At 39.9% G+C, this 20726-nt stretch overlaps 3 long non-coding RNA genes across 4 annotated transcripts; all 3 read left to right on the top strand.

Annotated features, from left to right (window-relative positions):
• Positions 1–8107: 8107 nt before the first annotated feature.
• Positions 8108–8607, top strand: LOC116718936 (uncharacterized). Its single transcript, XR_004339025.1, has 3 exons — positions 8108–8150; positions 8231–8395; positions 8563–8607. It is a non-coding gene; the product is annotated as an uncharacterized LOC116718936 (long non-coding RNA).
• A 33-nt stretch (positions 8608–8640) lies between these two features.
• On the top strand, positions 8641–9959 carry LOC116718937 (uncharacterized). The gene is made up of 3 exons (XR_004339026.1): positions 8641–8888; positions 8990–9152; positions 9435–9959. It is a non-coding gene; the product is annotated as an uncharacterized LOC116718937 (long non-coding RNA).
• Positions 9960–18636: 8677 nt separating this feature from the next.
• LOC116718933 (uncharacterized) lies at positions 18637–20500 on the top strand. Of its 2 annotated transcripts, XR_004339023.1 has the most exons (5): positions 18637–18679; positions 18772–18936; positions 19104–19429; positions 19531–19693; positions 19976–20500. It is a non-coding gene; the product is annotated as an uncharacterized LOC116718933 (long non-coding RNA). The 2 variants fall into 2 exon arrangements; XR_004339024.1 differs by lacking the exons at positions 18637–18679; positions 18772–18936 and having other exon boundaries at positions 19148–19185; positions 19323–19429.
• The last annotated feature ends 226 nt before the right edge of the window (positions 20501–20726 follow it).

A 20726-nucleotide genomic window follows, 5' to 3' on the forward strand; every position in this document is an offset into this window, starting at 1 on the left:
AGAGACCAGGCACCCTGAGCATAAGCAACACTTTGGGTGTCATTGTCTCTCATCACTCCCAGATGGACCATCTGGTTGCAGAGAAATAAGCTCAGGGCTCCTATTAGTCGTTATCGTGACTTAAATTTTTCACGAAAGTAAAACGCTTGTATTTGTGGTGCATCTGTATCTTATTTTGAAGGGATATGTAAATATTACCATAGCGACCAGAGTCAGAGAGCATTAGGGCGGTGGTCAAGACGAGATGAGAGGAGTAGAGCTTGTGAGTTTTAGGTCTGGTTCACACGGCACGATTTAAGGATTGTCGGACGATTTTCCAAACTTCTGTGACCACAGAGCCGATAAAAGTCCAACAGGTTCGATCGGTTCATGTGTCCAGCCACACGGCAGGAGCAACACACCACCACACGAACCGATTCCAGTCACCAACATCCCGATTCAAGGAAAAAAATCCAGTAAAACTCCCAACATACCATACATGAATTTAGAATAATCAAACACGGATGACGATGTAGAAGCAGCAGTGTTAGTTTGTGACCTCATTTTAAGGATAAAAGACATAACAAAAAGAAAAGGCGTTTGATAAAAGATGGCGGGAGCAGCCGCTCTATTTGCTGCACTATAACTTGGAGGTGAGTTATGTTTTTTTGTAGTTAACATTTTTAACTGAATAAACATAACCACATATAATAAACATATATAAAAATTACCATTACATATAGTAATAAACATTTCCATATATCACCTCCGATGTCCACCGGACTCTCAGTTGCCATGTTAACTGTTCTTGATTCCCCTCCGTTCTCACCGCGCTTTCTGATTGGCTACCTGTAACATTCAACAGGCTGCGATAATCGGGTCACGACATTATTGAATATGTCCGATTTTACATCGGCAGAGAGAAGTTTTCCAATTTGAAGGACCGAAACTGACATAGTTAAGAATGAAAGCAGAACTAGAATATCGCACCAGTAATGTGAGTTTTAAAGATTTCATTGTGGACTCAAACTGGTTGGCCAGTAGGTGGCAGCATAGACACCTCGATACTTGTATTATATCTCTCACGCAGCAGCGCGTGCGTTCGTCACTGATAGTCATGGAAACGACGTTAGCGTTAGCAACCCTATAAATCGCCGTGACCGTCGGAATTCTTCCCCTTTGCGACTGGACTTTTGAAGGAGACGCCTGAAAGAGCCTTAACAGCCCCGGAAGGTTAGAACTTGTTGAGAAAGTCTGCTTAGCAAAACTCGCTGAAGAAGCACTTTGCTGAAAACGCACTTGCTGACGAAGCCTGCGGTTGAAAAACCTACGAAAGATGGATCCTGGTCAGGACAAGCACCAGCAGGGTGACCACCCGGAAGGTTAATGTCGTTCTTCTACTATTTTTAATAAACGAAAGCAAGTTATTACTAAGATATTTGTGAGTTGTTTAGTTTATTTTGTGTTTGTGTGTGTTTTTAAAGAAATTCCGACTGCTATATAGAAAAAATATATTTACTTTGCTAGCATAAATCCTTCTTATCTAATGAGCCTTTTTCTTGACTGAAATTCGCTGTAAATGTCAGGAATGTTCAACTGTGATGTAGTGATTTAGGAAATATATGTTTTTAGTTAATTATGGTCAAATTAGTTGAATTAATGTTAAGCTTATAATTTGACCGTTATTTTTTGAAAAATGCGTGATAAACAATAAGTTTCCATGGATACGCTAAATGAAATATATTAAATATTTAATTTTATTTTTTAAAATTTCTGTGTTAGATTACTGAAATTTGTGGATAAATGTCTGTGATGTTAACACACTAGTGTTTGAATAAAATGTTATGCTGGTTTGAAAAAACAGTTAAATGTCCAATTCTTGGAAAAATAGATGGTTCTTGGTCGTTACTATGTTATATTTTGAAAAATGCCCTCATAAACATATTTGGTTTCCATGGAAATAGCAGGTTTATTAGGACACTGGAATAGGCTTTACATAATATCAGTAATTTGCATTCATGCACACGTTCATGGTGATACGCTAATGGATTGTAGCCACAGCCGTTATATCAGGCCATTGGCCCGTCTGACCAAACCCAGCAGGAAAGGTGGGAGAAGTGTCTTGACCAAGGACTCAAGGACAGAGATGGGCCATTGCAGGGCAAACTCCAACCACTACGTTGTGTGTGCGTGTGGGTGTGCGTGTGTGTGTGTGTGTGTGCGCATTAGGCAATGAATCATGTTTAGTCGTAATGATCATCAGTGAAAGCTGGTTTTCACAAACAAAATAATGATTTCTTTGTGAAAATCAGCTTTGATGACTTTGGTGTCCAGTTCTTGGATGACTGGTTGGTTCTTTGTCCATTTTTTGAAAAATGCCCAAACAAATGTATTTAGTCTCCAAGGATACATTGGTAAAATGACTTCAATAAAAAATTAAAGAAACACTTTTGAAACATGTACCTTCTATAATATCCCTAAATTATTTAGCTCTAATTCTAGAAATGTCACGAATGCGTACGGTGATGATCTTATTTTGTTTGAAGACAAAATAAGATTAATCAGATTACTTTTAATCATTTTTAAAATGATTATAACAGAAAAGCAAAACTAGATTGTTCTTTACCTAATTTTTTTGTACACCCTGACAAACATATTTGTTTTCCATGAATGCACTGATCTGAATACAATAAATAAGCTTATTACTTAAAATATATAAACACATTTTTTTTTCTAATGATAGACTTCAATATGCGCGTTTAGTTTTCCTACATTGGTGAACTGATCTGAAAAGAAGAAAAAACATTTAAATTAAAATAAATTTTGATGACTTTGGTGTTCAATTTAGGAAATTGTGACTCTTTGAAAAACATAGCTTAGGAAGGTATAATTTGCATTTTTGGGATGAAACATATTTGTGAGTTAATTGGATTTTTGTGATTTAAAAATCAGAGCAGATAAACAGTTTTATTTTTGTAGGAGCCCCTTGTTACTGGAAACTCGGGAAAGGCTGTTTATTTAGGTCCCCAGTCCTTAAACTCTGAGTTTTATAGACATACATTTCTGCTGTTGGCAATATGTGGAAGTATGAAGGAATTTATTCATACCGTAGGATTTACTGACTGGTTGTCCGAGTAGCTTTTACTGAGAGTCTGAGAAGTTGTTGAGGTCAAAGGGATTTAATTTGATTAACCACTATTAACATTTTAGTCATTTAAAAATGCTAATGGAGACATATTTTTGAAACCTTTGTAATACTTATAAAATATATATAAAATATTAAAGTTATGTAAGTAACAGTTTAAGTTTAATAGTAATGAATGCATCGTGTATCTTATTTTGGTTATTAAGAAAGATAAAACATATCTGTTCAGCAGCATCAAAGATTTGTGAGTATGGGTTGTTACAGAAGGGTAAACTGAGTAACTTGTTGAAGTGTTTTATTTTATTCACACTAATGGTACAATCTAAGATTAAAGGTGTTTTATTAGCTATTAAAAAGTCCTCAACACAGTCTACAGCTCTTCAATTTATGTTGTGTTTATGATTAGAGATGAACTATCAACAAGTCTAAATTTGATTAGCTGTTGTTAATGATTGATTGGTACCAAAGTTTGTTTCTCAGAGTGGAGGTTGTCCATACAATGTTTGATCATTAGTTTTAATGTGTTCTTGTTTTTATGTAAAAATATGTTGTTGTTGATTTTTTTTCTTGCTGTTTTGTTGTTACTAAAGATTAGTTTATTTATTCTATTTCACATTTCACTCCCCATCAGTTTCTGAAGACAAGGGAGAGGAGTCACACAGGACTTCACCTCCAATCACGGTGAGTAGTACTACCAGCTCCAGTGAAGACAAGGTTGGTAATAAAATTACTAGCAGCTCCACTACTAGCAGCTCCAGTACTAGCAGCTCGAGTACTAGTAGGTCCAGTACTAGCAGGTCCAGTGGCAGCGGTACTAGCAGGTCCAGTGGCAGCGGTACTAGCAGCTCCAGTGGCAGCAGTACTAGCAGCTCCAGTGGCTACGGTACTAGCAGCTCCAGTGGCAGCAGTACTAGCAGCTCCAGTACTAGCAGCTCCAGTACTAGCAGGTCCAGTGGCAGCGGTACTAGCAGCTCCAGTGGCAGCGGTACTAGCAGCTCCAGTGGCAGCAGTACTAGCAGCTCCAGTGGCTACGGTACTAGCAGCTCCAGTGGCAGGAGTACTAGCAGCTCCAGTGGCTACGGTACTAGCAGCTCCAGTGGCAGCCGTACTAGCAGGTCCAGTGGCAGCCGTACTAGCAGCTCTAGTGGCAGCAGTACTAGTAGCAGCAGCTCTAGTTATAGTTGTACTAGCAGCTCCAGTGAAGACGAGGTTGGTAATGACTGTACTACCAGCTCCAGTCCGACAGTGGACCGTTCTTACGCTGTGTTAGAGCTGCTTGAGGTTCTCCCTCCAAAATTTAAATACACATGGGACATCGGGATGGCTCAGCAGCCTCAAGAGCCCATTTTGCGTCTACAGGACTCCAGACAAATTGGGACCTCTCAACCTTACCAGGTAGGTTTGGAAGAGGATGCAGGTCATGTGATGACTGGCATGAACAGAAAGAGAACAAAAGCCAGTGATGCTGAAGAGGAGTCCCCCACCAAGAAGACTAGGCACAGTGTTGGTGAAGAGGATCCCGTTTTGTCATCCCCTGTCACCAGTCCCTCACAATACATGGCGCATGAGGATCCCGTTTTGTCATCCCCTGTCACCAGTCCCGCACAATACATGGCGCATGAGGATCCCGTTTGGTCACATCCTTTCCTCAGTCCCTTATGTATATTGGCACATGAGGATCTTGATTGGTCATCCCCTGAGATCAGCCCCTCACAGTACATAATGCATGAGGATCCTTTTCTGTCCTCCACTGTCTTATGTCCCTCACCATTGGATCTAATTTTGGAGGATCCAATTTTGCCACCCTCTGTCTTCAGTTCTTCACCAATTCCATATGAAGATTACCTTCTGTTATTCCCTGCCATCAGTCCTCCACAAAGGCTAGGTTTGGAAGAGGAACCGGGTCATGTGACATCTGTGACCTGCAGAAAGAGGACAAAGGGCAGTGATGCTGAAGAGGAGCCCCCTGGCAAGAAGACTAGGCACAGTGTTGCTGAAGAGTATCCCATTCTGTCATCCCCTGTCATCGGTCCCTCACAGTACATATTGCCCGAGGATCCTTTTCTGTCACCCACTGTCTTTAGTCCCTCACCATTGGATCCAATTTTTGAGGATCTAATTTTGCCAGCCTGTGTCTTCAGTCCTTCACCTACATTGGCATTTGAGGATCCCATTCTGTCTTTCCCTGTTCTTGGTCTCTCACCATCAGCACATGGCAATGATTCAAGTTTGTCATCCCCTGAAGACTGTATCTGGGTGGAGTCTGAAGAGGACATAGAAGAGGAACCAATACCATCAACAGCTGGGATTGGACCAGACGGAATTAGAGTAAGAGAGAGTTTCAGACAAGCGTGGTTTAGACCTCACTACGACTTGTCAAGTGACTCTGATTAGATTGGGATCTTGAAAAACTGAAGACCTACCTGAGAAGTCCCATTGGTATATCATCATTTCTCTGTTGTTTTTGTTAAAGCCAATGGCTTTCTAGCAGGACCGAGGATGCCTTAGGTAGCGACTTGCGCCGGGGCTTTTCTTTATCCCGCTGCTGGATTTTAGATGTTAAGGATACTAGCAGGACCGAGGATGCCTTAGGTAGCGACTTGCACCGGGGCTTTTCTTTATCCCGCTGCTAGATTTTTTTATTTTAGATGTTAAGGATTCTAGCAGGACCGTGGATGCCTTAGGTAGCGACTTGCGCCGGGGCTTTTCTTTATCCCGCTGCTAGATTTTAGATGTTATGGATACTAGCAGGACCGAGGATGCCTTAGGTAGCGACTTGCGCCGGGGCTTTTCTTTATCCCGCTGCTAGATTTTTTTATTTTAGATGTTAAGGATTCTAGCAGGACCGTGGATGCCTTAGGTAGCGACTTGCGCCGGGGCTTTTCTTTATCCCGCTGCTAGATTTTTTTATTTTAGATGTTAAGGATTCTAGCAGGACAGGCAATGCTGACTTTTTTGCTGTTAATCAATTAATGACTAAATACTGGAGGAGGCTAATTTAAATTTATGACAAACAAGACCATATTGCTGAACAAAAAACACTAAAAGGAGTCGGACATGGCTGGTGCGTAAAAGATAAATGCTAAAAGGAATGAGACAATGATTAATACTAAATCTAAAACAATCTTGCTGGGTAAAAATCAAACCTCAAAACGATTAAGACAACGCGGCTCGGGACACTAGAATCAATACAATTGAGACATCACTGCTGCATATTAAACTCTTTAAAATTTAAATAACGTTTCTGACACTTCTAATTTTTAAGACATGAAAAAACACAAATGGAGACACAATATAATCGGTTATAATCGGTATTAACGGATTGAAACAGCAGTTTTAAAGTTATAACCATTCTGGTCTGGACATTATAAAATCCACACGAAATGACGCGAATTTACGTATGAAATAACAACGGCAGCGACAGTAAAAACGGAAGTTAATTCAAACGTTCAAAGATGTCAAGAGGAAGAGAGAAATAGGCAGGACCTTTGGATCCCGGATATGAACCGTTGATCCACGGATCAATCATTTGGTGGCTGGATTCCTAAACCTTCAAGTCCACATGTTAAAATGTCGTTGAACAAAACATTTAAACTCGGGTGATAATGGTTTTAAAGGTTGGTAATGCTGCTGGGTGTCAAACCTAAAATCTCTTAGGACCGAGAAGAGACAACGCTTTGCGGGACAAATTCATCTCTCTAAGGACGAAGACAACGCTTCTGAAATGAAATCTTTCAAGTAGTGAGGAATTTTAATCTTTTAGGACTAATATGATGTCATGGTGGACAAATTAAAATGTAGAGGAATTAAAACAACACGCGGAGTACAAATTAAAATCTTTAAGGATAAAAGAAAAAGACAGAGATAAATATTTGGTTAAGGCTTGGTCCAGTGACTTGGACCACCATAGACATATTCTGAGGACCACCAGGAGCTGCAGTCACCTTTCAGGTTAAGGCAAAAGTAAGTATCAGTCCCAGACAGAGCAGCTGGCAGTGAGACTGCTTCTTCCAAGATTCTCTCTGTGCTTCTGTCTCTGTTTTCCTCTCTACTCTCCCATGTTTCAGGGTGTAGTAGCGGTGCTTCCCCACACGGTGCTCTCTAATATAGTTAATTGTTCTCACCTGTTCCTCCACTAATCCACTCTCCCAGTTCTACTCTTTCAGGTTTTAGCTGCTCATCGCTGGATTCTTTCATCGTTGTCCATGTGGTTCCTGCTTGTAAGTTTTTGCATTCAACAACACATAATACTGCTGGCCTCCTGCTGGCATTGGCGACCATCAGCTTTAATAAATAACTATACAAAAAGAAATTCACTATTAGTAGAAAGTGTTCCTCCATATAGAGTTAAAATTTACATTAAGTGAGGAAAGTTTGCCTGACAATATTTTGTATTAGAGACCAAATTAAAGCAGCAAGTCAATAAAAATTTGGAAGACAGAATTTATGATTGAGGGATTTAATTAAGAGCTTTTATCCAGAGGGAAAGTAGAGAACAGGATCGGAGGGAAGGAAATAGAGAGGATGTGGAGTAAAGATAAACTATTAATCTCATTAAACAAATAGTTTATGTGGCCTTATTCATGTGTTACAACACAGAAAGATCCCAAAAAGAGAATAGACTTTAAAAAATACTGACACTAGTTTCTGATCCCAGGTCCAGACTGCTCAGATCTCTGATGTTCTGATCATCCCAGGTTGGATCTCCTGAGCCTGGAATCCTCCACCTTCAACACCACCAGTCAGGTGGAGGAAGATAAGAGAACCCAGTTGGTCGAAAAAAGTAAGAACATTTCTATCTACAAAACATAACGAAACATTTCAGATGGAGCTGCGCAGAGTTGAGCTGAAAGTTAGAAACCGGTTCTGTTTGCTGTCTGTGATTATTTTCCTTTTTAACTCTTTTGTCTTTTCTTTTTTTTTCATTTCTCCGTCAACTCATGTCACATGACTTGAGTTGACCAACAATTAAAGTGAAGACCTGCTCCACCTGCTGTTCTACTGGTTGGAAGAGATTGTGGAAAAGGTGAGGACATGATGATGACTTGATCAGAAAGTCTCCTTCAGTCATCTGTTATTTAGACTGAATGTGTGTTGATTCTCCAGCATCAGCGAGACAAGACAAGACTGGACCAATCAGGAGAGAGAAGACACAGAGGACTGAGGAGACGCAGAAAATCCTGCTGGAAATCCAGAGAAGATGTTTCCTGATGCATCAGGGGGACAGCTGAGGACGGGACACAGCATAAAGAGACAGATCATGTGAAGCAGGTCCTTCAATAACAAACCAAGCATTGCCACAGAATCTTATGTTGAAAATTCACCTGTTTATGAGTCAGACACTGAATAATAAAGAATTTTAGAAACATTATAGCCAGCGCTGGTTTCTGATCCTGGATTCAGATTCTGCAGATCAATAATGTCTCTGATCATCCCAGGTTGGATCTCCTGAACCTGGAATCCTCCACCTTCAACACCACCAGTCAGGAGGAAGATAAGAGAACCCAGTGGACAAAAAAAGTAAGAACATTTACTTTTACACAACCAAAAGTTTTCAATATACATGAAGTTGAGGTTGATGCTCAAATCTGATTCCTACTTTCTGCTGTACTTTCTCCTCACTGACCCTTTTGTTTTGTCTGATTTTTTTCATTGAGTCCTTTCATAACAGCAGAGCTTTGATGAGCTTTGTGCTGATGGAAGGAGGATCAGGAATAGAGCAGAGGACCTGCTGATCTACTGGTTCTAGTAGATTTTATAAATGGTGAGGTCATGATTATGACTTGATCAGAAAGTCTGATTCAGTCATCTGTTATTTCGACAGAAATTAAGGAATGCGTGTCTGATCATGTGTTGGTTCACTAGCATGACTGAGACAAGTCAACATCACTGGACCAATGAGGAGAGAGAAGACACAGAGGACTGAGGAGACGCAGGAAATCCTGCTGGAAATCCAGAGAAGTTTCCTGTTGCATCAGGGGGACAGCTGAGGACGAGACGCAGAATAAAGAGACAGAGATCATGTGAAGTAGGTCCTTCAATAACAAACTAACATTTGCCAACTATGTTAATTTAGTTACTGTTTTGTTGCAGTTAAAACAAGCGAATGTAGGGTAAGAATCGACAGTAGCCAGCAGACAAATAATTATCCAGTTAGTGAATCTCCAGTTAGTTTATTTGCAATATTACCTGTGCTAAACAAGAAACAAGATTAGAGATATTAATGTTTATGTGTGACTGTAAAACATCAATTTAATATCATGCTCTTTTTAGCATCATTAAAGTGATGGTTATTCTGAATGTTTTCTAGATTCAAGGATGGCCTTTCAACCCTGGATGTCATTTATGCTTCGGAGCTTCATGCTTCTGTGTTCAGGCCCTTTATGTGCACAAGGGTGGAAAAGCTGACATCAGAAATGTTAGAGGAAATCTTTGAAGTTCAGCTCAGCGAAAAGGACAGCACCAGACGACAAGAAGAAACCAGACTGCAAGGATTCTCCTTGAGACAGACCAAACCTCGCTTTCCTGTTCAAACACTGTCAAGATACCAAAGCCCAAAACAAATGATCAATTCCAAAAAAAACATGGACTTTGGGATAAAAACTCTTTGGACTTTATTAAGTTCAAATACAGAATCACAAAACATAAATGTGGATGTTGGCCTGTGAAGGCAGATGTTAACTTGTGAAACCTGCTCTGTTCAACTGTCACTACCAACTGTTATGACTATTGTTGAAAACTGTTGTAATGCTTCATTGTATTTACATGTAAATATTAGAAATGAAAATTTTTATGTCATCAAAAATTGTTGCAATAAAAAGTGACATACTATTAACACATGGCTGATTTTTGTTTTTGTTTTATTTTGACAAATTATTTTTGAAAGCTGCCAAACAGGCAACAAATTAACCAGATGTTAATGAAATAAATAAGAAAAACAACAAAAAAACCTTGTTAGGTAGGTGGTACATGACATCCGGTTTACCAGTGAGACTGTTGAACAGGTCTGATGGTATTTGTAGTCCATCTTTCCTTTCATCAATGTCACATTGCAGCAAACCCATGAACACAAACCGCACTAGACACATCTGCTCATAACTGCCACTAAAGACGTGTCTTTGCTTCAGATCATCCAGAACTGGGACTAACAACAAAGCAAAATTATAACAAATGAAGGAAAATTTCAGCAGGAAAGACAAACAGTCTAGAATGGCATCATTGGTTTCCATAAAATTGATACTTTCTTTCATTTGCTCTTCACCATGTGCCAAGAACTGCACATTTTACCCACATGAAAAACAGAACACTTGAACTGTCCTGGATGTTGACCACAGAAGTCACAAAACATGGAACATGGCCACCTTAAAAAAAAAAAAAAAAGATACAGTTGAAACAGATATTTATACACCAAGAGAAAGATACAAACATCTCTCTCTGTGTCTGTATAGACAGATTCACATCCATCTATATGCCTGGTACGGCATGACCTTAGGTCATCTCCTCTCTCGACCAGAGTCAGAGAGCGTTAGGGCGGTGGTCAAGACGAGATGAGAGGAGTAGAGCTTGTGAGTTTTAGGTCTGGTTCACACGGCACGATTTAAGGATTGTCGGACGATTTTCCAAACTTCTGTGACCACAGAGCCGATAAAAGTCCAACAGGTTCGATCGGTTCATGTGTCCAGCCACACGGCAGGAGCAACACACCACCACACGAACCGATTCCAGTCACCAACATCCCGATTCAAGGAAAAAAATCCAGTAAAACTCCCAACATATCATACATGGATTTAGAATAATCAAACACGGATGACGATGTAGAAGCAGCAGTGTTAGTTTGTGACCTCATTTTAAGGATAAAAGACATAACAAAAAGAAAAGGCGTTTGATAAAAGATGGCGGGAGCAGCCGCTCTATTTGCTGCACTATAACTTGGAGGTGAGTTATGTTTTTTTTGTAGTTAACATTTTTAACTGAATTAACATAACCACATATAATAAACATATATAAAAATTACCTTTACATATAGTAATAAACATTTCCACATATCACCTCCGATGTCCACCGGACTCTCAGTTGCCATGTCAACTGTTATTGATTCCCCTCCGTTCTCACCGCGCTTTCTGATTGGCTACCTGTAACATTCAACAGGCTGCGATAATCGGGCCACGACATTATTGAATATGTCCGATTTTACATCGGCAGAGAGAAGTTTTCCTATTTGAAGGACCGAAACTGAAATAGTTAAGAATGAAAGCAGAACTAGAATATCGCACCAGTAATGTGAGTTTTAAAGATTTCATTGTGGACTCAAACTGGTTGGCCAGTAGGTGGCAGCATAGACACCTCGATACTTGTATTATATCTCTCACGCAGCAGCGCGTGCGTTCGTCACTGATAGTCATGGAAACGACGTTAGCGTTAGCAACCCTATAAATCGCCGTGACCGTCGGAATTCTTCCCCTTTGCGACTGGACTTTTGAAGGAGACGCCTGAAAGAGCCTTAACAGCCCCGGAAGGTTAGAACTTGTTGAGAAAGTCTGCTTAGCAAAACTCGCTGAAGAAGCACTTTGCTGAAAACGCACTTGCTGACGAAGCCTGCGGTTGAAAAACCTACGAAAGATGGATCCTGGTCAGGACAAGCACCAGCAGGGTGACCACCCGGAAGGTTAATGTCGTTCTTCTACTATTTTTAATAAACGAAAGCAAGTTATTACTAAGATATTTGTGAGTTGTTTAGTTTATTTTGTGTTTGTGTGTGTTTTTAAAGAAATTCCGACTGCTATATAGAAAAAATATAATTACTTTGCTAGCATAAATCCTTCTTATCTAATGAGCCTTTTTCTTGACTGAAATTCGCTGTAAATGTCAGGAATGTTCAACTGTGATGTAGTGATTTAGGATTTATATGTTTTTAGTTAATTATGGTCAAATTAGTTGAATTAATGTTAAGCTTATAATTTGACCGTTATTTTTTGAAAAATGCGTGATAAACAATAAGTTTCCATGGATACGCTAAATGAAATATATTAAATATTTAATTTTATTTTTTAAAATTTCTGTGTTAGATTACTGAAATTTGTGGATAAATGTCTGTGATGTTAACACACTAGTGTTTGAATAAAATGTTATGCTGGTTTGAAAAAACAGTTAAATGTCCAATTCTTGGAAAAATAGATGGTTCTTGGTCGTTACTATGTTATTTTTTGAAAAATGCCCTCATAAACATATTTGGTTTCCATGGAAATAACAGGTTTATTAGGACATTGGAAGAGGCTTTACATAATATCAGTAATTTGCATTCATGCACACGTTCATGGTGATACGCTAATGGATTGTAGCCACAGCCGTTATATCAGGCCATTGGCCCGTCTGACCAAACCCAGCAGGAAAGGTGGGAGAAGTGTCTTGACCAAGGACTCAAGGACAGAGATGGGCCATTGCAGGGCAAACTCCAACCACTACGTTGTGTGTGTGGGGGTGGGTGTGTGTGTGTGTGTGTGTGCGCATTAGGCAATGAATCATGTTTAGTCGTAGTGATCATCAGTGAAAGCTGGTTTTCACAAACAAAATAATGATTTCTTTGTGAAAATCAGCTTTGATGACTTTGGTGTCCAGTTCTTGGATGACTGGCTGGTTCTTTGTCCATTTTTTGAAAAATGCCCAAACAAATGTATTTAGTCTCCAAGGATACATTGGTAAAATGACTTCAATAAAAAATTAAAGAAACACTTTTGAAACATGTACCTTCTATAATATCCCTAAATTATTTAGCTCTAATTCTAGAAATGTCACGAATGCGTACGGTGATGATCTTATTTTGTTTGAAGACAAAATAAGATTAATCAGATTACTTTTAATCATTTTTAAAATGATTAAAACAGAAAAGCAAAACTAGATTGTTCTTTACCAAATTTTTTTGTACACCCTGACAAACATATTTGTTTTCCATGAATGCACTGATCTGAATACAATAAATAAGCTTATTACTTAAAATATATAAACACATTTTTTTTTTCTAATGATAGACTTCAATATGCGCGTTTAGTTTTCCTACATTGGTGAACTGATCTGAAAAGAAGAAAAAACATTTAAATTAAAATAAATTTTGATGACTTTGGTGTTCAATTTAGGAAATTGTGACTCTTTGAAAAACATAGCTTAGGAAGGTATAATTTGCATTTTTGGGATGAAACATATTTGTGAGTTAATTGGATTTTTGTGATTTAAAAATCAGAGCAGATAAACAGTTTTATTTTTGTAGGAGCCCCTTGTTACTGGAAACTCGGGAAAGGCTGTTTATTTAGGTCCCCAGTCCTTAAACTCTGAGTTTTATAGACATACATTTCTGCTGTTGGCAATATGTGGAAGTATGAAGGAATTTATTCATACCGTAGGATTTACTGACTGGTTGTCCGAGTAGCTTTTACTGAGAGTCTGAGAAGTTGTTGAGGTCAAAGGGATTTAATTTGATTAACCACTATTAACATTTTAGTCATTTAAAAATGCTAATGGAGACATATTTTTGAAACCTTTGTAATACTTATAAAATATATATAAAATATTAAAGTTATGTAAGTAACAGTTTAAGTTTAATAGTAATGAATGCATCGTGTATCTTATTTTGGTTATTAAGAAAGATAAAACATATCTGTTCAGCAGCATCAAAGATTTGTGAGTATGGGTTGTTACAGAAGGGTAAACTGAGTAACTTGTTGAAGTGTTTTATTTTATTCACACTAATGGTTCAATCTAAGATTAAAGGTGTTTTATTAGCTATTAAAAAGTCCTCAACACAGTCTACAGCTCTTCAATATATGTTGAGTTTATGATTAGAGATGAACTATCAACAAGTCTAAATTTGATTAGCTGTTGTTAATGATTGATTGGTACCAAAGTTTGTTTCTCAGAGTGGAGGTTGTCCATACAATGTTTGATCATTAGTTTTAATGTGTTCTTGTTTTTATGTAAAAATATGTTGTTGTTGTTGTTGATTTTTTTTGTTGCTGTTTTGTTGTTACTAAAGATTAGTTTATTTATTCTATTTCACATTTCACTCCCCATCAGTTTCTGAAGACAAGGGAGAGGAGTCACACAGGACTTCACCTCCAGTCACGGTGAGTAGTACTACCAGCTCCAGTGAAGACAAGGTTGGTAATAAAATTACTAGCAGCTCCACTACTAGCAGCTCCAGTACTAGCAGCTCGAGTACTAGTAGGTCCAGTACTAGCAGGTCCAGTGGCAGCGGTACTAGCAGCTCCAGTGGCAGCGGTACTAGCAGGTCCAGTGGCAGCGGTACTAGCAGCTCCAGTGGCAGCAGTACTAGCAGCTCCAGTGGCTACGGTACTAGCAGCTCCAGTGGCAGCAGTACTAGCAGCTCCAGTGGCTACGGTACTAGCAGCTCCAGTGGCAGCCGTACTAGCAGCTCCAGTACTAGCAGCTCCAGTACTAGCAGGTCCAGTGGCAGCGGTACTAGCAGCTCCAGTGGCAGCGGTACTAGCAGCTCCATTGGCAGCGGTACTAGCAGCTCCAGTGGCTACGGTACTAGCAGCTCCAGTGGCAGCAGTACTAGCAGCTCCAGTGGCTACGGTACTAGCAGCTCCAGTGGCAGCCGTACTAGCAGCTCTAGTGGCAGCAGTACTAGTAGCAGCAGCTCTAGTTATAGTTGTACTAGCAGCTCCAGTGAAGACGAGGTTGGTAATGACTGTACTACCAGCTCCAGTCCGACAGTGGACCGTTCTTACGCTGTGTTAGAGCTGCTTGAGGTTCTCCCTCCAAAATTTAAATACACATGGGACATCGGGATGGCTCAGCAGCCTCAAGAGCCCATTTTGAGTCTACAGGACTCCAGACAAATTGGGACCTCTCAACCTTACCAGGTAGGTTTGGAAGAGGATGCGGGTCATGTGATGACTGGCATGAACAGAAAGAGAACAAAAGCCAGTGATGCTGAAGAGGAGTCCCCCACCAAGAAGACTAGGCACAGTGTTGGTGAAGAGGATCCCGTTTTGTCATCCCCTGTCACCAGTCCCTCACAATACATGGCGCATGAGGATCCCGTTTTGTCATCCCCTGTCACCAGTCCCTCACAATACATGGCGCATGAGGATCCCGTTTTGTCATCCCCTGTCACCAGTCCCTCACAATACATGGCGCATGAGGATTCCGTTTGGTCACATCCTTTCCTCAGTCCCTTATGTATATTGGCACATGAGGATCTTGATTGGTCATCCCCTGAGATCAGCCCCTCACAGTACATAATGCATGAGGATCCTTTTCTGTCCTCCACTGTCTTATGTCCCTCACCATTGGATCTAATTTTGGAGGATCCAATTTTGCCACCCTCTGTCTTCAGTTCTTCACCAATTCCATATGAAGAACACCTTCTGTTATTCCCTGCCATCAGTCCTCCACAAAGGCTAGGTTTGGAAGAGGAACCGGGTCATGTGACATCTGTGACCTGCAGAAAGAGGACAAAGGGCAGTGATGCTGAAGAGGAGCCCCCTGGCAAGAAGACTAGGCACAGTGTTGCTGAAGAGTATCCCATTCTGTCATCCCCTGTCATCGGTCCCTCACAGTACATTTTGCCCGAGGATCCTTTTCTGTCACCCACTGTCTTTAGTCCCTCACTATTGGAACCAATTTTTGAGGATCTAATTTTGCCAGCCTGTGTCTTCAGTCCTTCACCTACATTGGCATTTGAGGATCCTATTCTGTCTTTCCCTGTTCTTGGTCTCTCACCATCAGCACATGGCAATGATTCAAGTTTGTCATCCCCTGAAGACTGTATCTGGGTGGAGTCTGAAGAGGACATAGAAGAGGAACCAATACCATCAACAGCTGGGATTGGACCAGACGGAATTAGAGTAAGAGAGAGTTTCAGACAAGCGTGGTTTAGACCTCACTACGACTTGTCAAGTGACTCTGATTAGATTGGGATCTTGAAAAACTGAAGACCTACCTGAGAAGTCCCATTGGTATATCATCATTTCTCTGTTGTTTTTGTTAAAGCCAATGGCTTTCTAGCAGGACCGAGGATGCCTTAGGTAGCGACTTGCGCCGGGGCTTTTCTTTATCCCGCTGCTGGATTTTAGATGTTAAGGATACTAGCAGGACCGAGGATGCCTTAGGTAGCGACTTGCGCCCAGGCTTTTCTTTATCCCGCTGCTAGATTTTTTTATTTTAGATGTTAAGGATACTAGCAGGACCGAGGATGCCTTAGGTAGCGACTTGCGCCGGGGCTTTTCTTTATCCCGCTGCTAGATTTTAGATGTTAAGGATTCTAGCAGGACCGAGGATGCCTTAGGTAGCGACTTGCGCCGGGGCTTTTCTTTATCCCGCTGCTAGATTTTTTTATTTTAGATGTTAAGGATTCTAGCAGGACCGAGGATGCCTTAGGTAGCGACTTGCGCCGGGGCTTTTCTTTATCCCGCTGCTAGATTTTTTTATTTTAGATGTTAAGGATTCTAGCAGGACAGGCAATGCTGACTTTTTTGCTGTTAATAAAATTAATGACTAAATGCTGGAGGAGGCTAATTTAAATTTATGACAAGACCATATTGCTGAACAAAAAACACTACAGGTAGTCGGACATGGCTGGTGCGTAAAAGATAAATCCTAAAAGGAATGAGACAATGATTAATACTAAATCTAAAACAATCTTGCTGGGTAAAAATCAAACCTCAAAACGATTAAAACAACGCGGCTCGGGACACTAGAATCAATACAATTGAGACATCACTGCTGCAAATTAAACTCTTTAAAATTTAAATAACTTTTCTGACACTTCTAATTTTTAAGACATGAAAAAACACAAATGGAGACACAATATAATCGGTTATAATCGGTATTAACGGATTGAAACAGCAGTTTTAAAGTTATAACCATTCTGGTCTGGACATTATAAAATCCACACGAAATGACGCGAATTTACGTATGAAATAACAACGGCAGCGACAGTAAAAACGGAAGTTAATTCAAACGTTCAAAGATGTCAAGAGGAAGAGAGAAATAGGCAGGACCTTTGGATCCCGGATATGAACCGTTGATCCACGGATCAATCATTTGGTGGCTGGATTCCTAAACCTTCAAGTCCACATGTTAAAATGTCGTTGAACAAAACATTTAAACTCGGGTGATAATGGTTTTAAAGGTTGGTAATGCTGCTGGGTGTCAAACCTAAAATCTCTTAGGACCGAGAAGAGACAACGCTTTGCGGGACAAATTCATCTCTCTAAGGACGAAGACAACGCTTCTGAAATGAAATCTTTCAAGTAGTGAGGAATTTTAATCTTTTAGGACTAATATGATGTCATGGTGGACAAATTAAAATGTAGAGGAATTAAAACAACACGCGGAGTACAAATTAAAATCTTTAAGGATAAAAGAAAAAGACAGAGATAAATATTTGGTTAAGGCTTGGTCCAGTGACTTGGACCACCATAGACATATTCTGAGGACCACCAGGAGCTGCAGTCACCTTTCAGGTTAAGGCAAAAGTAAGTATCAGTCCCAGACAGAGCAGCTGGCAGTGAGACTGCTTCTTCCAAGATTCTCTCTGTGCTTCTGTCTCTGTTTTCCTCTCTACTCTCCCATGTTTCAGGGTGTAGTAGCGGTGCTTCCCCACACGGTGCTCTCTAATATAGTTAATTGTTCTCACCTGTTCCTCCACTAATCCACTCTCCCAGTTCTACTCTTTCAGGTTTTAGCTGCTCATCGCTGGATTCTTTCATCGTTGTCCATGTGGTTCCTGCTTGTAAGTTTTTGCATTCAACAACACATAATACTGCTGGCCTCCTGCTGGCATTGGCGACCATCAGCTTTAATAAATAAATATAGAAAGAAATTCACTATTAGCAGAAAGTGTTCCTCCTTATAGAGTTAAAATTTACATTAAGTGAGGAAAGTTTGCCTGATAATATTTTGTATTAGAGACCAAATTAAAGCAGCAAGTCAATAAAAATTTGGAAGACAGAATTTATGATTGAGGGATTTAATTAAGAGCTTTTATCCAGAGGGAAAGTAGAGAACAGGATCGGAGGGAAGGAAATAGAGAGGATGTGGAGTAAAGATAAACTATTAATCTCATTAAACAAATAGTTTATGTGGCCATATTCATGTGTGACAACACAGAAAGATCCCAAAAAGAGAATAGACTTTAAAGATACTGACACTAGTTTCTGATCCCAGGTCCAGACTGCTCAGATCTCTGATGTTCTGATCATCCCAGGTTGGATCTCCTGAGCCTGGAATCCTCCACCTTCAACACCACCAGTCAGGTGGAGGAAGATAAGAGAACCCAGTTGGTCGAAAAAAGTAAGAACATTTCTATCTACAAAACATAACGAAACATTTCAGATGGAGCTGCACAGAGTTGAGCTGAAAGTTAGAAACTGGTTCTGTTTGCTGTCTGTGATTATTTTCCTTTTTAACTCTTTTGTCTTTTCTTTTTTTTTCATTTCTCCGTCAACTCATGTCACATGACTTGAGTTGACCAACAATTAAAGTGAAGACCTGCTCCACCTGCTGTTCTACTGGTTGGAAGAGATTGTGGAAAAGGTGAGGACATGATGATGACTTGATCAGAAAGTCTCCTTCAGTCATCTGTTATTTAGACTGAATGTGTGTCTGATTATGTGTTGATTCTCCAGCATCAGCGAGACAAGACAAGACTGGACCAATCAGGAGAGAGAAGACACAGAGGACTGAGGAGACGCAGAAAATCCTGCTGGAAATCCAGAGAAGATGTTTCCTGATGCATCAGGGGGACAGCTGAGGACGGGACACAGCATAAAGAGACAGATCATGTGAAGCAGGTCCTTCAATAACAAACCAAGCATTGCCACAGAATCTTATGTTGAAAATTCACCTGTTTATGAGTCAGACACTGAATAATAAAGAATTTTAGAAACATTATAGCCAGCGCTGGTTTCTGATCCTGGATTCAGATTCTGCAGATCAATAATGTCTCTGATCATCCCAGGTTGGATCTCCTGAACCTGGAATCCTCCACCTTCAACACCACCAGTCAGGAGGAAGATAAGAGAACCCAGTGGACAACAAAAGTAAGAACATTTACTTTTACACAACCAAAAGTTTTCAATATGCATGAAGTTGAGGTTGATGCTCAAATCTGATTCCTACTTTCTGCTGTACTTTCTCCTCACTGACCCTTTTGTCTTGTCTGATTTTTTTCATTGAGTCCTTTCATAACAGCAGAGCTTTGATGAGCTTTGTGCTGATGGAAGGAGGATCAGGAATAGAGCAGAGGACCTGCTGATCTACTGGTTCTAGTAGATTTTATAAATGGTGAGGTCATGATTATGACTTGATCAGAAAGTCTGATTCAGTCATCTGTTATTTCGACAGAAATTAAGGAATGCGTGTCTGATCATGTGTTGGTTCACTAGCATGACTGAGACAAGTCAACATCACTGGACCAATGAGGAGAGAGAAGACACAGAGGACTGAGGAGACGCAGGAAATCCTGCTGGGAATCCAGAGAAGTTTCCTGTTGCATCAGGGGGACAGCTGAGGACGAGACGCAGAATAAAGAGACAGAGATCATGTGAAGTAGGTCCTTCAATAACAAACTAACATTTGCCAACTATGTTAATTTAGTTACTGTTTTGTTGCAGTTAAAACAAGCGAATGTAGGGTAAGAATCGACAGTAGCCAGCAGACAAATAATTATCCAGTTAGTGAATCTCCAGTTAGTGGATTTGCAATATTACCTGTGCTAAACAAGAAACAAGATTAGAGATATTAATGTTTATGTGTGACTGTAAAACATCAATTTAATATCATGCTCTTTTTAGCATCATTAAAGTGATGGTTATTCTGAATGTTTTCTAGATTCAAGGATGGCCTTTCAACCCTGGATGTCATTTATGCTTCGGAGCTTCATGCTTCTGTGTTCAGGCCCTTTATGTGCACAAGGGTGGAAAAGCTGACATCAGAAATGTTAGAGGAAATCTTTGAAGTTCAGCTCAGCGAAAAGGACAGCACCAGACGACAAGAAGAAACCAGACTGCAAGGATTCTCCTTGAGACAGACCAAACCTCGCTTTCCTGTTCAAACACTGTCAAGATACCAAAGCCCAAAACAAATGATCAATTCCAAAAAAAACATGGACTTTGGGATAAAAACTCTTTGGACTTTATTAAGTTCAAATACAGAATCACAAAACATAAATGTGGATGTTGGCCTGTGAAGGCAGATGTTAACTTGTGAAACCTGCTCTGTTCAACTGTCACTACCAACTGTTATGACTATTGTTGAAAACTGTTGTAATGCTTCATTGTATTTACATGTAAATATTAGAAATGAAAATTTTTATGTCATCAAAAATTGTTGCAATAAAAAGTGACATACTATTAACACATGGCTGATTTTTGTTTTTGTTTTATTTTGACAAATTATTTTTGAAAGCTGCCAAACAGGCAACAAATTAACCAGATGTTAATGAAATAAATAAGAAAAACAACAAAAACAACCTTGTTAGGTAGGTGGTACATGACATCCGGTTTACCAGTGAGACTGTTGAACAGGTCTGATGGTATTTGTAGTCCATCTTTCCTTTCATCAATGTCACATTGCAGCAAAC

Source organism: Xiphophorus hellerii, chromosome 4, assembly GCF_003331165.1.
Source record: "Xiphophorus hellerii strain 12219 chromosome 4, Xiphophorus_hellerii-4.1, whole genome shotgun sequence".
NCBI classification, from domain to species: domain Eukaryota; kingdom Metazoa; phylum Chordata; class Actinopteri; order Cyprinodontiformes; family Poeciliidae; genus Xiphophorus; species Xiphophorus hellerii.